The sequence below is a fragment of the Mustela putorius genome, unplaced genomic scaffold (assembly GCF_011764305.1).
Source record: "Mustela putorius furo isolate JIRA1106 unplaced genomic scaffold, ASM1176430v1.1 tig00003853_pilon_pilon_pilon, whole genome shotgun sequence".
NCBI lineage: Eukaryota > Metazoa > Chordata > Mammalia > Carnivora > Mustelidae > Mustela > Mustela putorius.
This window is the reverse complement of record NW_025422005.1, coordinates 14,267,582-14,284,806: the sequence shown is the minus strand read 5'-3', so window position 1 is coordinate 14,284,806 and position 17,225 is coordinate 14,267,582. Positions and strand designations below refer to the sequence as shown.

Sequence of the window (17,225 nt, the reverse complement as noted above, 5' to 3'; positions counted from 1 at the left end):
AGCACTAGGAATGCTTGTAAAGCACTACAGCCTGGTAGGCGCCCCATTAGAGTTCCTGGGCCAACAGGAACCCACAGAGGGCTTGGTTTAGATGCAATGTGGGACCATGCCCAGGGAAAGGAGCCGGGAGAAGAGAGAGTGGGAGCCCTGCTTGTCCTCGGTCCTCACAACAGGCTGGGGAACGCATGCATCAGGGTCCTGGGTTCAAGGAGAGGGCCCTCCTGCCTGCTTGCCAGAAGGGGATTGGAGAGGCGGGAAACTTGCTAGTGGCTGGCAGCCAGGCCCCAGGATCTGGAGCACTGCCTGGGTGAGAGTCCTAGACGGCCACTTCCTGGTGGCTTCTCAGCTGGGCTCTGCCACCTCCATATTGTGTGACCTTGAGCAAGGTACTTAACCTCTTTGTGCCTTTCGCAGCTGTAAAATGGGATGATAGTGCCCACCTCCTTAGGAGCATAAAGGACAGAATGCCTGCACGTGAGTGGACAGGAAGTTAGTGGGTTCTGGATGGGCCTGGAGGCTTCTCTTCCATGTCTTTTCCAGTAGACCCTCCCTGTAGGGACCCCCTCTTCCTGGGCTGGAGGAGCTTGCACAGGGACCAAGTCCGCATAGCTGGGATCCCTGGGATCCCTGGGAAGCTGAGAAGGTCCCCACCCAAGAGCCCACCTCAGGAAAGCCTCTGATTCGGATCTTGCTGCTGAAATGAGCCCTGTCCCCTCTCCCCTCCCGTTCCAGTTTGTCCCAGAGACATCACGGCAGCCTTCCTTCACCTGGGAAGCCATTATGGACACCTGTCCCCTCCCCCCTGGCCAGATGCCCCCAGACTGTGTCCAAGGGGCTGGGCCTCCCCAGCTCAGTGGTCTTGGCCAGGCCCGGGCCAGACATATCTACTGTGAGCCCACCAAGCAATTCAGGCCTTGCCCCCTGCCCACTCACCTCGGGCTGGGGGTCCTCATCCTTTTCCTTGTCACCGAGCTGTTTAGAAAGTCCGTGCTTTCATGCACCACTGGGAACCTGGGCTCCAAGGATGGCCCCCCACACAGAGCAGCACCAGGGCTCCCTGCAAGTTTGGGGCAGAGTCAATGGGTTCTCAGGCCTGGCCGATTGTCCCAAGCTTCTAGAATTCTGAGGTTCTCACATTCTGGTTCCTTCTCTCCACCTCCCCACCGCGTTGGGCCCACATCGATGCTTCCGAACCACCCCCACCCCTGCCCCATCTACCCCACGCTCCAACCTGTCACGACCACTTGCTTTTCCTTTAAACAAGCCTGATTTTCCTGTTCCCACATCTCTTCTGGTGTGACTGACTCTGCCAGGAAGGCCATCCCCGCCCCAACCCTGCCCTCCCGGGGAGCACTCACCCGTACTTTGGGTCCCAGCTCAAATGCCACCCCACCTCCGTGAACTTGCCAGCCACTCTCTCATCGGCCATGTGTTGTCCACTCAGTGCACACGGATGGGGGGCCGCCCATGTACCAGAACTCGCCGGGGTCCCAGAGGCGAGCACAATGGACAAGAACTCTGCTCCCGAGGCCCTGGGTCCTGTCCCCTTGTGTCCCATCAGCTCCCAGCGCTCGAGGCCAGGACCATCCCCCTCACTGTCTGGCCCATAGTCAGGGCTCACCGATGACTGGAATGGATGCTGGCAGGTGCTCCGTTTGTCCCAGTGATTGAACGAGTGAGGGAATGAATGAATAAATGAACCGGACAGACGGTCTTGTGGGTGGGGATAGGCCTCGGCTATGGGTTCCTTTAAAGCAGCTAACAGTGCGAGAAATCTCTTGATTTCAGCCCAAAGCCTGTAGAAGTCCATCCCAGGGACAGACGTAGTCTTCTTCTGGGTGGGGGATCGGGGGATAATCAGGCCAGAAATGCCCAGGCCGCTCAGTGCTTGGTGCGCTGGCACTGCCGAGAGAGACCTGGAGTCTGGCCAGTCCGGATGTCCACTCTGCCAGCCTGGCGGGTGGCTGAGGCCCAAGCCACCCACGGCGGCAGAAGTTTCCAGTTAAGAAGCCTGCTATAAGAGGAAGAAGAGGCACAACCACACCGAAGTACGCGTCCTCCAAGCCCTCCATGAGGATTGTCAGGTTTCTGAAGACAGTCTCTGTTGTCCACCATCAAGAAGGTGGTGTGAGTCTTCACGGGCGGTGCTGGCTGCCAGGTGCACAGATGCTTGTTTCCCGGGGACCCCGTGAGGGCCCAGCGTTGGGGTCTCTGCCCACGGAGAATCATTCAGAAATGAGCTACCCCATCGCTGGGAAAATTGCACTCCATGGACACAAACGCAGTTGGTGCCCATCTTTCTGGGGCCACAGGTACAAGGTGAACCCCCTACGCGGAGCCACCAGCGTCCCCGCAGCCCCAGGAAAGGCACTAAATGGTTGCCTGTGGTTTCAGCCTTGTCCATGCCTCCCTGGCACTGAGGAGTTCCCTGGAGGACGGCCCCCAGGGAAGGGCTGTTTTAGAATCCACCCCCCGCCCCCCCTCCGCAGTCCTTTGCCTTCTAGAACTGATCTCTTGCACAGGGGGGCTCCTAGGAAATTGACGTGACACCCTTGAACCGTGCCTTCCTCAAACGCATGGGAGAGATGCAGTGACAAGACTAGGGAGCGAGCTGCTGCTTCGGGACACCAACCGCCTTTGCTCTTTCTTGCCAATTTTCTCGAAGCAACTTCTTTGAAACTCAGTTTCGCCCTCTGTGTAAGGAGCACGCAGAGGGGGAGCCTAGCCCCCCAGGTTCTTGCAAGGATTGCAAGTGAGACACTGAGTCTAGAGGGCTTGCTCACCCCAGGGCCGCCTCCTAGATACATGTTGGCGGGACTTTCACTTCCTTTCCTGTCTGGGAGTTCTTCCTGGTCTTGCTCTCCTGCCAACTCAGGCTGCATCTGGGCACCTGTGTTTCTGGCATTTCCCCATGGTGGTCGTGGCCACCCATGGCCCCCAGACCTGCCATCCAGCCGCCCCAGGGAACCCCTCTCCTATAGCACCCAGCCTGGGTATAGGAGAAGCGTGGGTTCATTGTCTTAACTCCCTGTGAGGTCCCAGGTCGGTTTGTGCCACACTGCGAGGCGACGCCCCCGCACATGCTGTTCCCTCGGATGGCACAGACAGGCTGCGTGGGACAGTGCAAGGGCGCTGGACAAAGAGACAAATTTCCCAGGCCCTAGGGCCAGCTCTGCCGACCGCTCTGTGTGGGCTGCCGCCGGGGACCCTGCTGTCACACGCTCTGGCCGTGCCCATGACTTGGTCCTGCACTCAGGGCGCCTGGTGGGACGCAGATCGGGCAGGGTGCTGGCTTAGCGTCTGTCCTTGCCCACCCCGTCCCCAGGGGAAGAGACCCAAACTGTCTCATTCTTTGTTCTGTTCCCCAGCACACAGGGAGTGGCTGAAAGAGCTCTTTAAAAGTACTAACAGCCAAGGGTGCCTGGGGTTAAGCATCCGACTCTTGATTTTGGATCAGGTCATGATCTCAGGGTGACGAGTTTGAGCCGTGCGTCAAGCTCCATGCTCAGCTTGGAGTCTGCTTAAGAGTCTCTCCTTCTGCCATTCTCCCCACTCGCTCTCTCTAAAAATCAATAAATACATGAAATCTAAAATAAATAGAAAAATAAAAGTAATACCAGCCAACGCATGTTAAGCAAGGAGTATCTGCTAGGCCTTAGCCCCAGGAACTCTCAGGACAGCCCTGTGAAGAGGAGGCAGATCTGTTATCCCCATTTTGCTGATGAAGAAACTGAGGCCCAGAGAGTTTACATCTCTTACTCAAGGTGATACCCTCCTAAATAATGGAGCTAGAATTTAGACTCTGGCTTCAGAGATTGTCTGTTAACCACAAGGTCCCTTTGTATATAATGCCGTGACCTGGTGAAGGTCACCTCCCAACACTGACCCAGTCTTGGCATCTTTATCTAACATGAAGAGAGGGGCCTGGAGAATTTAATCTTCTCTCTTCTCTCCCAAGTTGAAAGTCCAGAGTCCACCCAGAAGAAATCGAGTGCTCCCAACTGCTCTAAGGGAACAGATGTGCATGGGCTCCCCATCTTTTTTTTTTTTTTTTAAGATTATTTATTTGAGAGAGAGAGAGCACAAGCATGGGGAGGGGCAGAGGGAGAGGTAGAATCCCCAGCAGACTCTTGGCTGAATGCAGAGCCTGAATAGGGGCTCGATCCCATGACCCTAAGATCATGACATGAGCCAAAATCAAGAGTCAGATGCTTACTTGACTGAACCACCCAGGTGCCCTGTACGGGTTCCCCATTTTAAGGTTCCTATTTAAGGGGGCCCATGTGTGACTTTCAGGCTCCATTCAGAGGCCTCACTGTTTTTGCAGTTCCCCAGGGGATTAACTCACTTAAGCCCCCGGGCCCGCAAAGGCCTTATGATGCAGATCCTCTTCACTTTATAGCAGAGGAAACCAAGGCCCAGAGAGGTTAAAGAAAGAAGGTCACACAGCAAGCTGGTGGTACAGTTAGGGTTTGAAACCCAGCGGTCCGGCTTTAGAATGTAATCTGTTAACTGGGTCCTTCTGCTGCCTCCTTGTCAGATCCAGGTGCCAAGAGCCTGGCCGGGCACCCAGGAGCTGCTTGCTCTTATTCAGAGGGGCCATCCTGGCATCAGCTGGGACAAAAGCCCCAGGTTCCACAGCGCACTGGCTCCCATCCTCTGACATTCCTTCCCCAGGCTTCCAGCAGCAGGGATGGCTCTACATCCCGTCCTCTTCCTACCCAGCCGGCATATTTGAAGCAACTCCTGCTGGGAAATCGGCTGAGCCAAAAGGCAAACAGAACATTGTGGACACATAGACCGGCGTCCAAATGGGTCTCAGGGGGTCCCAGTGCAGGAGAAACTCAGAAGAGCTTTGCAGCCTCCCTTTTCCCAGGAGGACTCCAGCTGCTGGGGAGCGGCTGAAGGTTAGCAGGGAACCTGGGGAAGGCGTGGAAGGAGCTGGGTCCAGGAGACAGAGTCCCTGCCAACCAGGCTTAAGGAGATAGGATTCAGAGGCTCCCGACACTTAAACTGTCACTGACTCGGCACTGCACTAAGTGGTTTACGTGGATTAGCCCATGGATTCCTCATGAGCTTACAGTGCTTCTTTTTTCATTCGTTCTTCTTCTTCTTTTTCTTTTTTTTTTCTACAGATGATCTGGGTGCACATAAGAGAGGTTAAGAAACTGGCCCAAGGTCACAAAGCTAGTCCGTGGGAGGTGTGGGGCTAGAAGTCCGGCAGTCTCCTTCTGGGGCCCCTGCGACTGTCCTCGAGCCATTGTAGAAGCCATGACAATAGCCCCCATGCTCAGAAGCAAGATAAAAGCCTTCTCTTAGAATTCAAGATACAAAGTGGGGTGGTCCGCAACAGAGACTAGAAGACAACCAGCTGGGGAGGAGAAGGCGGAGAGAGGAAGCCAGGAGCAGGGTGCCTCTGGCCAGCCAGCCTGAGGGTCCAGAGCTCAGGCTCCAGAGTCCCAACAGTTAGGTTGGAAGCCGGACTCTGACTGGTACCTCTGAGTGACCAGGGCAAGTCAACTTCACTTCTCTGAGCCTCAGTTTTCTGATCTGTAAAATGGACACAGTAGCAGGCCTGCTTTGGGCATCGTCCTGACGTGGTGGAACAATCGGTGCCCGGCCCCAGAGTCGGGGCTGACCGTATCTGTACAGGCGTGTACAGCTCAGCTGAGGTGGTCAGCGGCGACCCAGAGCTGTGCGAACGACGGAGGGTTGGCTTTCGAAGGTAAACGGGCAGCTCTGGCCTGTGTGGGGGAAGATGGGCGGAGGGGCAAAGCTGGTCGAGGTCAGAACCCCCGGCAGGCTCTTGAGGAACCTTTTAAAAAAAAACTTCAAGATTCAAAGAATTGAAAATGATGGAATTTAAAGTAGTGAGGGGGTTCTAGTCTCTGACCAACTGACCCTTCCGCCTCGACCACGGTGCCATGAAAGTATGAATAACGAGCGTCCCTGCCTCATATGGAGCGATTTATAACAAAATATCTGTGAATTAACCAGAGCTCGGTGACTTGGGGCAAAATAACGATTATTTTAACCGTTTTGAGGATCAGGAACTGAGGCTCAGTGGGGGAGGGACCCAGAAGAATTGGAGCTCCTACAGCAGAGTGGTCTCCGTGCTATGGGCTGAAGGCCCGTGTCTCTGCGAATTCCTACGTGTCCGCACTGGTCCCCACCGCGATGGTATTTGGAGATGGCCTTTGGGAGGCAATCAGATGTAGCTAAAATCATGAAGGTAGAACCCCAACATGGGCTTATATGAAGAGAACATGAAGCCAGAGCTCTCCCTCTCTCCACCCTGTAAGGACACAGCAAGAAGGTGCCCAGCACCTGCAAACCAGGAAGAGGACCGTCACCAGGAAGCGCACCACGCCTGCGCCCTGATCTCAGACTTCTGGCTCGCAGAACTGTGAAAGGCAAATTGCTGACTACCCATTCTAGGGTATTCTTAGGACAGCAGGCCAAGACACTAAGACACTATGAAGACTCTCCAGTGGCCTTGTTAAGGCTGGGCTTGAGGATGACTGGAGATGACTCCGCTGGCCACAAGGCATTCGGCAGCTGGGATTGGGGGCCAAGATGCCTGATGGGATTCAACGCAAGGTAAACCTTCCATTTTCTATTTGCATCACCATAAAGACTATGATGTTTCTGTCTTGAAGAAGCCCACATGCGATCTTCACTCTGCTCGGCAGACCTTTCCAATTCTCCTCCTCTGGGCACTTGTAGGCTGTCCCCTGGAGGGTATGGCTGTGTGTCTTGCTTTGGCCAATGAACTGAGAGGAAGTGAGTGTCACTTCTAGGAGAAAGCTTTCCAAGCTGGTGTGTAGTTAGCTGTGTCATGTTCCCTGCCACTGTGATCGTGGGGACACGTGTCCATAAGGAGCCTCTGTTATCCTGGATCTAAGAGTGACTGTGTTGTGTGACAACATGCATGGCCCACTTTGGGTGTGTGGCAGGAGCAAGAAGGAAAAGATTGCTGCTTTTTCCTGCAGCACAATCTGATCTAACTTGGCTAGTAGAACTATCTGGGTGTCTGAGCACAGATGACGGTCCAGGGACAGAAACCACAATATTAGGAAGGGAGTAATAGCTGGGGAAGGGAGCTTGGCCAGTGGGTCCACTAGAATACAAATCGTACAACCTTCACAAGATTTCAGTTCCGTTCTGTGATCCTTCACCACTGTGAGTTTGGCTGTTGACACAGCCCCAAACCCAAAGACAGCCTGATGGGTGTCGGTGTTAGTGATGGCCAGGGATGGATGCTGGCATTGAGCAAGGAAAGATGTTCAGTCGGGAAGTACTTAAGTCGTCAGTATGAATGAAGTGGTCATTCAGAGTGGTCTGGCATTAAGTGGTCATTGAGTGGTCAGTCAGAATGAAGAACATTCATTAATGTTCTTCTGTTAGGATGACTTTCTTTAAACCTACAATCTCACATCTGTGGGGTCTCAGATAATGATTACTGGGACCACTGGATGGGATCTGAACAAAGAACAGCGAAGATACGTTTCCAACCTGATGGACCCACCCCCTGACCTCCAACTACTCTCACCTACGGCTCCTTTCTAGGCTGTCCTGGGAGCATCCACTCCAGCTGTCTGTCCTGACCCTGGGTCCTTCCCTGTCTCCAGAATGGCACCTATGGAAGGAACTGCCTCGTGTCCTGGGCCCAGCAGTGTGATCCCTGGTGTGGATCTAAGAAGAGGGAGAAGACCTTTGTACTGGGATCGCCTGGAATTTAGGAACATTCACAGTGCAAAATCCAGCACAGAGTTTCATACTGAGGACCGGAATACTCCCAGATCCCAGTGACAATTCAAGGGGTGAAGTTTAAATGCTTGGGTTCGTCAGTTTGTCGTCCTGGGGTCGCCACCTGTCCAGTGCTTTCTTGCTTCAGGATTGCCAGTAGTTTGGGCTGAAGCCTGACTCCTTCATGTCAAACTCCGCCTCCCTGATGGTCACCCGTCTCTCCACTTCTGCTGCCTGATCCCATAGTTCTCCTTTCCCCTTAACTCTGTGCTCCTGGCAAAGCAGTACGTATGTTTCTCCCTAGAACCCCATGAGCCCCCAGATCCATGTCCTTTTCCATATGCTTCCCTCCACCAAGAGACCATTGTCTCATCTACCAGTTTCTAAGCCTCCTTGTCCTCTGGGCCCTTTAAGGTCCCGCCTCGTCCTTGAAGACTTTCCTGATCCCTTTATCTGGTATGAGGCTCCATCCCCCAAACCCCCTAAGCCATATCCTGCCATAACCATCCCCCTCCGTGATGGTTCTAACATTTCCAAGAGGACGGCAAGGAGACCTCCTTATTCCTCTTCTCTCCCGGCACCAGACCCATAACATGTGCTCCGGAACATCCCTTGCTTCATTACCAGTGCCATGGCTCTGTCATTTGCTAGATGACCTCAAACCTAGTGCTTGGAGATCTCCAAGACTCAGTTTCATCAGCTGTAATGTAGGGATTAAATAAAATACCAGGGGTAAGGTCCCTGGCAAGGGGACAGTGCAGGGCAGGGAAGACACGAGGTACTGGTCCCTCTCTCTGGCTGCACCTTCTGTCTCTTTTGCAGATTCATCCCCCTGTGAGGCAAGTGACTGGGCATGGAGACACACATTCCTCCAGGGCCCACCTCAGGCCTTCTCTGCTGTCCCAAAGCAGTGGACCCCGGCCCCGCTGCAATGTACAGACAGCCAACTCCTCTAAGTGTGTCTCCCCAGCCTGGACCCATCCCTTTGCCTCAGGTCCAGAGAAACGGCATTGCCTCCTCCGCTTGGCTCAAGGAGACGTCAAGTGCCCGTCTCCTGGGCACTATTTTACATAATCTTGGCTAGTTGATTAGTGTTGGTCTCCCTCCTGGAGACTGCAAACTCCTTGAGGACAGGGCCCCAGGACTCAGTACAGAACCTGGCATAAAGTGGGCGTCCACTACCCAGATGATTGGTGTGCTTTCCTCTCGTCCTACCCTATCTTGCCTGTCCATTCAGACTGGCCTATCTGATGCCCATGGACAAAGCCCTCTTGCCCCTCCCCACCTGAAGGCACGCCTCCAGTCTGTACGAACCCTCCCCTGCCCCTCTCTGTCCCTTCATACTGCCACACCCCCTCTGGTTGCTGCCTCCAAGTCCCCACTCCAATACCACCTTCTCCAGGAAGCCTTCTTAGCCCCACGCTGAGCCCGTGATCCCAACCCCTTCTCCCAGAAGGCTTCCTGTGTCAGCCATGCTGCTGGGTGAGCCCCCACCTCCCCCAGAGCACCGGCTAGGGTTTTCACGATGGAGTCCCCAGTGGTCACATTTTCTTTAAGGAGGTTAAAAGGCATAAGAAGATGTGTTCATCCCTGCTGACCTAGAACCACACACTTTGCTCCTTGAGCCCACTGGGCAGTTCCCAATGCCCACAGGGAAGTCTGTTTTGGGTTTATGGTGACCCTCTACTTGGCATTGCCAGACTGGGAGCACTAGGGAGGCCATGAGAAATCTAGGCTAGCTTGGCCTTTGATTACCCTGGCCATGTAGGTGGAGGGACCCAGCCAGGAGGTGTTCAAAGAGCCTCACTCACCCAGCAGAAAAGATAGCTTGAACACTAAGGTCAGGGTCCTGAAGGAGCGGCTGACCTAGAGCCTCTGGCCGGGATTATTTCACTGTCCCCAGTCCTCCAGGGCTGCCTCCTTTCCCTGTGGAGCCGGCCTCCTGCAGAACCATAGTCAGCATCATTTGCTGGTGAAGGAGAAGCCAGGGGTTCCGTGCAGGTGTCCGCTCAGAGCGAGGTATGGTGAGGGACACTCATAGGCTCAGAAATTCTCCTTCTTTCTTTTCTCTGGCTCAGGACAACTTTACTAACAGACTGCTCCACCGCCCAGCAAAACAACAGTCAATGGCTGGGATCTCTACTGAGAGCTTAGTCTGGCTTGGATTTGGGGTTGGTCCTTGCACTATTTTCTGCAAGGCCACAGACACCTAGTTACCCGCCCTTCTGGCTGGGAACCTTGGGTTGTCTCACGTCTGAAAAGCGGTGGGGTGTGCAGTCCACCCATCAGAACACAGAGCCCGTCTCACCTCGGGCGCTGGATGGCCAGCTGCGGGAGGGCCGGATGGAAATGAGCAGCCTTCCTGGAGGGCGATGCTAACTGAAGTCGGGTGAGGCCTCAGGGACCCTGCCCAGAAACCTCTGGGCGAGGTTTAATCCACAATCATCTGTGCACGTGCATGTGTGCACATGAGCCACACACACATACGCCCCGTGCTCTTAAAACCCCGCAGGCACTGTGCATCCCACAGAAGTGCCACAAGTGCCCTGAGACACATGAACACACTTATACATGCGACGTGCCCCCCGTTACAACTCATGGAGCTCACTCCGTATGTATCCCTACCCTCCAGGGACACAATCCTGCACACACATACCCCATACGCTTCTCAACTCACATCCTATATACCACATACACATGTGCTCAGCCCCCTCCAAGCCCAGCTGACCAAGGGAGCGCCCTTCACCCTGGGCAAGACGGCAGGAGTTCATGGAGTGCCCTCTGAGCCCGGTTCCTGGGGACCTGCCCAGGTTTGGACAAATGAACCCGGGGATTGAGCTTTTACGCCAGCAGAGGAGAGGAAGAATGCTCTGCTTCCTCTAAAGACTTCTAGAAAGAAAGAAAAAGAAAAAAAAAAAGCAAAGGAAAGGAAAGAAAGAAGAAAGAAAGAAAGCAAGCTAAAAAAGAAGAAAGAAAGAGTAGGAGCAGAGACGCAGGAAAGTGCCTGTTGCTCGCGGAGGGAGTAGAGAAGGGGAAGCTTCTGGCCTCCACCCAGTGGCCAAACCTCCACCAAGCCTCCCTCCACTGCGGTTGCCCTTGTGCTGGTGCCCTGTGGAGGGAGCGGAGGGAGCGTCGCGTCGGAGGGAACTGTTGGGGCTGCAGGAGATGTAATGACAGCGACAGGGCTCCAGCACGGCTTGACATGTTAGCAGACACCACTGCTGCACTCCGGACCAAGTCCCCCGCGCCTGCCGCCGCCTGCCACCTTCCACCGCCCACAGCCCACGTCCCACCGCTGGAGGAGCCCTGCTTACCTGGCAGGAGGTGGGGGACATGTGCCGCACTCAGCCGGTGGCTAGGGGGACACTCCCACGCCGGGCACCTGGACAGCAGCCGGTAGGAGCCAGGCAGCCAGGGATGGAGAGCCCGCAGACTTCCTGGTAGCCCCAGGGCTCCGGAGGACAAGACACGAGGTGATGGGGACCCAATGATGGTGGAAACAGGTGGCTGGGATGGGGGGTAGGAGGGAGGCAGAGACAGAGAAGAGAGACACAGAGAGAAGGCGATCAGAATCACACACAGAAAAGAAGAGAGAAATAGAGAGCTCCAGAGAGAGGGAGAGAGGGGGAAGGAGTGGGGAGAGAGAGAGAGAGAGAGAGAGGGAGAGAGGGAGAGAGGGAGAGAGTGGATGAGAGAGAGGGAGGGGGGAGGGGGGAGGGAGGGAGGAGGATTCCAGCAGCAACATGTGGTAGTAGTAATTCTCACTTCTCGTGCTGGAACATCCTGAATCCCATCACCTCTGACCCCCTCCCCAGAGCAAACACACACCGAGCACAACCCGATGTCTGTGGGCACACAGGCGCTAGTAGAGACCCCCACCGAAGTCGTCCCGTTGACACTCCCGTGCACGCCCTCCACGCACACACTCAGGACAGCCCAGCAGCCGGCCCCTCTTCCCCCAGCAAGCTGGACCAGCCCTGACCTGCCCCAGAAGCAACACGTGCCTGCGCAAAATACTCCCTTTGTCCACAGCCCCCGAGGCTGCCTCCCCTGACACAGACTTGCTGGAGGGGGTGCCCAAGCCCAGTGCCCAGCGCCCTGGCCGCGGGCATGATGGATGCCCACATGGCCACGGCGGGTTAGGTGGCCTGCAGGAAGCAGAGCCATCGGTTTTGTCAGAGCGTAACCATGACAATCACCCTATGTGCACAGCGCGGGGGGCTGCTCCCTCCTCCCCCGTTCCTCCCCCTCCTCTCGACCACTGGAGGAAGCAGGAGGCCACTTAGCAGCCTCTGCTAATTCCTGCTGGGGCTGATGGGAAGGGCCTGGCCAGTGATAACAGGCTTGTGGGTGGCCCCTCCTTGAGGGGACAGGGGCACTTCCAGTCCTGCAGCCCTATGCTGGGCCTGCCATGGCCCCAGGACCCCTCTCCCTGGGACTGGAGCAGAGCTGGGTCCCCCTGTGTCTCCTTGTCCTCCAGCAAGTCCTGGCTGTGGCTTTATCACAAAGTGCCTCCCTCACCCCCTGGGGCCATGATGCTGCCAAGCAGCTGGCTCTACTTACTTTGGCCATATCTATCTAGCCCTAGAGCCCCCAGCCCTCGCCTCTTGCCCTGGGTCATGCCGAAGTCACAAGAGAAATTGCTAGGCTTTTTGGTGAAGCTCCAGGAGGCTCTGGGGTACGAAGCTCCAGGTCTGGCCTCTGGGGTACGAAGTTGGACCACACAGAGAACCAGAGGCTTATCGTATCAAGGACAAAGAGATCTGGAGGCTAGAGGTCTGCCAGGAGGGTCTGTGAAACCTAACTTGGAGTCTAGAGTTCAGGAGGCCCTGGATGAGAAGGTGAATGTGCAGGGAGAACAGAACCAGCCAGCAACCCTTTCCCTGCGCTTCTCATTTAGTCCTTCTAAAACCCTGAGAAGAGGGGCTTCATCCCAGTGTGAGAGGGGACATGACTCACCCAAGGACACATGCTAGGAGGGGAAGGAATGGACGCGAACTCGTGCCTCTCAGACTCTGCCGAGTGGGGACTTCCCATGACACACTCATGTGCCACACACTATGTGCTACACACAGCACGAAGGGCCTGGAAGAAGGGCATGCTCGCTTGCTCTGTGCCACACATGGGGTGGTGGAGGCTGTATTCTTCTTCATGTCAAAAATAAGCCCGGAGAGGTGAAGTAACTTGCCCAAGGCCACACAGTAAGTGGGAGAACCAAAATTCAAATCCAGGTCTGTCTGACTCCGTCTCTCTACCCTGCCTCCTTCACCACCTATCAGGTGACACAGAGCCTTTTCTGGACCCTCTGTCTCAGGAGGGCGGAGTCTGAGGGTGGGCTGGGGAGAGTGGGCAGATGCCCTGGGGCAAGGAAGGGGTGAAAGAAGCAGAGAGGTCACGTGGGATCCAAGACACGAGATCTGAGTTGGAAGCTTGAGAATGGATGGTTCCACCATTAGAGAGTCACATCTTAGGGTTCCCTGGGGACGAACATTCCCCCAGACCTTCATTCAGCACTGCAGCTATCAGCCAGCTGACCGGGAGGCCCCAGCAAGAGAATCTTGGAGAATAGTTTAGAGGGAGAGAGGGAGGGACTTGGGAGGGTCCTGCTGGGCAGGGGGAATGGAGGCGTGGAGAGGGACGAGATCCAGCCTGAGCAAAACTTCAGCATAGATTAGAGATACGAGGCAGGATTCACTGCAGCGCCGTCGCTCACCCACAGTGAGCCAGGCTTTGGGTTCCGTGCTGGAGAAGGTGCTGAGGAGCGAGACACAGAGGCCAGGAACTGGCCCGGGTAGGAAGAGGCACAAGGGTTCCCAACCAACCTTCCTTCCACTTGGCGGTCCCCTGAACACTTACCCCCAGACTCTGTCTTCTCGAATGCTCGAATGCTCGGGATCCCCCAGGAAGCAGGTGAATCTGCCCTGCTCTTGGAAGGGTGGGGGGTGGAGTCCGAGAAGGGGGTGGGACTGGCACCTGGAGTCCTCCTGAGCCACTTTCTTCTGCAGGTAGCATGCTGGGGCTTAAGGGGCACAGCCGTTTGGAATCCCCAGCCTTCCCCAGAGCCCAATTCTAAACTCCGATGAAGTTCAAGATTTCTGCCCCACCCCAGCCCACCTCGTTCAGGCCACTTCCAGAATCATCCTTTCTACTCAGCCACTCCATGCCTGGAGATTGCATTAGAGGACCCCAGTTCTCTGGGATTCAAGGTCGGCCTGGGGGAGGGGCGATGAGGCCATCAAGAGAAACACAGGGGGCGGGAGATGGAGGAACTGAGCCCAGGTCTGGGTGGGGAGAGAAGCCTGCCAGCTTGTAGAAGTTTTCCAGAGCTGCCTCTGCTCGAAGCCCTGAGATTTCCTTACCAACTGTCTCAGGTTCCCAGGGCCCCGGGGATAAATGGCCCCCAAGTGAGGGGGCTCTCTTGCATAGTTCTGGAGGCTAGACATGCAAAATTAAGTGTCTGCAGGGCCTTGCTCCCTCTGAAGGTTTAGAGGAGAAGCCTTTCCTGCTATCTACACCCTGGGGTCTCCCGGTGATCCTCCGCCGTCTAGCCTTCCTCTGCTGGCATTGCGTGGCTGGATCCTGCCTCTGTGTCACGCAGCCTCATACAGGTGTGTCTCCCTATCTCCCTGTGTCTGTCTCCAAACTCCCTTCTCCTTTCCCTTCTACAAGCTCCTGGCGCTGATCAGGACCCATCCCCATCTCCACCTGACTACACCTGCAAAGACCCCATCCAGAGATGGTCATGTTCACACACCGGGGGTTAGGACTTGAGCATATCTTTTCCTGGGACACAATTCAACCTGCAAAAGGCATTCGGAAGGTAATAAAGATGTGGGGCTGGTACATGACGCCACATGGCCAGTTCTCTGGACTTCTAGAAATTCAGAGAGGAGAGGAAAGCATGCGTCAGTATAAAAAGGTGGTTGAGTGTGGACTTGGGCATTGGACTGCCTGGCTTCAAGCCCTGACTCTCTTACTCCTTGGCTGTGCTCCCTTGGGGAAATCACTTAACCTGTCTGTGCCTCAGTGTGTCTCTTCTGTAAAATGGGGATACTCCAAGTGTTATTATGATAATTATATCGGTTCTCATTTGCAAAACATTTAAGAAAGTATGGCACTTAGTTAGCATCCCATGAGTCTTAAAGTAAGCATTAAGTGTTCCCTAGAGCAGTGTTACTGTTTTATAGGTGTGAACACTCAGACCCAGAAAGGGGAGATGACATATCCTAAGATCACCTCGTTGGGTCAGCTAGGGTATAGGGTTCCCCTCAGGGGAGATTGAATCTCTTTCCCATTTCTTGTGCAGCTAGAGAAATCAGGTGGATGGTCCACAGGGGCAGCAAGAGAGGAGAAGGGGGTATAGAGGGGAAGAGGGGACCCCAGTGAGGACAGAAGCAGCAGGTTCCTCCTGTCCCCAGACACACACCTCTTTTCCCACCCAGCCCTCTGTTTGCAGAATTGGAAGCAATCGTGCAACTGTTTCTGCCCACACAGAGGAAAACAAGCCTCCGGAATGTGTCATCAACACAGTCTGGGTGAGAAGGGAAAGCGAGTCCTCCAGCAACACAGCTTGGGGGCCCAGGGCAGGGCTGGCAGGCAGATCGGGAGGGTCCAGCTGGGGTAATGGGCAGTGGGTGGGCTCTTTCACCGGAAGCCCCTGGGCATGGTAACCAGGCTGCACGCATAGAGTGTGGGAGACAGCCCCTGTCTCAGGCTTAATTCCTGTGGCTACATGGCTTGGGGTGCAAAAGGGACCAGGTCCCAGCTTTGGAGGCAGTGGACTGCCATGGGGGACACTCTTGGCAACAAACTCATGACCTCCTTCCCTTTCTTTGCCTTCCGTTCCAGCCCCTCCTCTGCTGCCGGAAATAGTGAAATCCTCCCAGATCATCAGTGCTCCTATATCCATGCGTCCCTCTGTGCCCCGTGATTTGGCTGCAAGGTGGCTAGAGCCCCCGCCCCTTCACCTTGACATCTGCCCTGTGACAACCAATGGGATGTTGGAGGCTATGACGTAACCAAAGGCTTGCAAAGTGCTCACCTGATTGGGCTTGCTCTCGCTGGCCTCTGCAGCCGTTGCCCTGAGAAGAACAAGCCTAGAGTGGTGTGCTGGGGCCAGGAGGAGGAGGGGGGGGAGGCATACATGGAGCAGGATCAAACCACCCCAGTCTAGCCCAGCTGAGATCAGCCTACTCCTAGCTGATCTAGAATAAATGATTGTTGTTGTAAATCACTGGGAGTGGAGTGGTTTGGTTAGCAGCATTTTCTGGCAATAGAGAAGTGATAAGCCACCTTTTGCAGATTTTGGCTTCCTGATGTCTTCTGAGCACCCGCCTCCTTCCCACCCCCTGCCTCAGTTCCAGCCTCCTAATGGCTTCCTATCCCCACACTGTAGCCAGTTCTCTGGCTGGTCCCTACTTACTATCCCGTTCTCAGCCCAGCCTAAACCTTTAAAATGTCCCTCCACGGCTCTCGGTAGAAAGTCCCCTTCTTAGCTTAGCATTTAAGGCCCTTTATGATACTGCCACGCCCTCTCTCTGGCCCTGCTCTTGCCCAGTCCCCCAAATAGACCCTTCCCCCAGCCATGTAGAACTACTTGTGGTTCCTCACATACTGGGTTGTTTCGAACTTTTGGGGTTGAACCGACCTACCGTTAATCGCTTTGGTGCTCAAAGATGACCTTCCCTGTTTCTGTTTAGCTCTCTTTCACTTGTCCAGCTAAGGTGAAGCCCCAGCTCCTTGAGGAAGCTGACTGTCCCTGCTAGATCAGCTGACCAAGGAGCTATAGTAGCCTGTGCTCAGTGCACAGCCCAGCATACAGTAGGTGCTCAACTAATACCACGTTGGATGAATAAGTGAACGAGGGTGTGGACTAATGAGTCTCTCTCATAGGCAGTCCCATGCTAACATCCCTGCTGATCTTGGGGCACGTGGGCTTCACAAATATCTGTTGAATAAGTGAATGCATGAACATGACTGCGTCCCTTCAGAGAGTGAAGGCACACCCCTCCTCTCCTCCCCAGGGAAGGTGGCAGTGGTGTGTGTGTGTGTGGCGGGGATTGGCATTGGGCATAGTGGGATGAAGGTGGGAGGGGCCTTGAGGGACACGGGGAGCCGCCCGTCTGCTCTGAGTTCAGGCGAGAGAAGTTGCATTGTGTGCAGAGAGCTCAAAACCATCAGATAGACTAATCAGTCTGTTTTATCACCGGGCAGTGCTAAGTTAGAATGATGTCAATGATCCAGTCATCTTCCCTACTGGGCAGACCACTCCTGCCACCTCTGCCTTGAAGTCTTGCTGTGGGGAGGACCTCTTTTCTCCGTCTCTGATGCTTACCACCCTCACGAGCGTCTGCACTACACCCCGCTCAGGACATCCTTGGAGAGAAAGGGCAGCTCAGTCTCTAGGGAGAGGGACACTGGCAACCTCAGTGAGCCCAGTCTGGGTTACAAACGCTTGTAGCTCAGATTACATGCTG

General features: G+C 55.0%; 1 protein-coding gene and 1 long non-coding RNA gene across 4 annotated transcripts in view; one reads left to right on the top strand and one right to left on the bottom strand.

Moving 5' to 3' along the window:
- VWA5B1 (von Willebrand factor A domain containing 5B1) overlaps nucleotides 1-11,347 on the bottom strand; it is a 55,814-nt gene extending 44,467 nt beyond the window's left edge. For 2 of the 3 annotated variants that reach the window (XM_004741288.3, XM_013048178.2), the window contains exon 1: nucleotides 11,064-11,347. The gene's annotated coding sequence lies outside the window, so the exon portion shown is untranslated. Of the gene's footprint in view, nucleotides 1-933; nucleotides 1,058-11,063 lie in introns of all 3 variants that reach the window. The other variant, XM_013048172.2, reaches the window with a different exon arrangement.
- A 1,887-nt stretch (nucleotides 11,348-13,234) lies between these two features.
- LOC106004147 lies at nucleotides 13,235-16,308 on the top strand. The gene is made up of 3 exons (XR_006601847.1): nucleotides 13,235-14,569; nucleotides 15,192-15,284; nucleotides 15,598-16,308. It is a non-coding gene; the product is annotated as an uncharacterized LOC106004147 (long non-coding RNA).
- The last annotated feature ends 917 nt before the right edge of the window (nucleotides 16,309-17,225 follow it).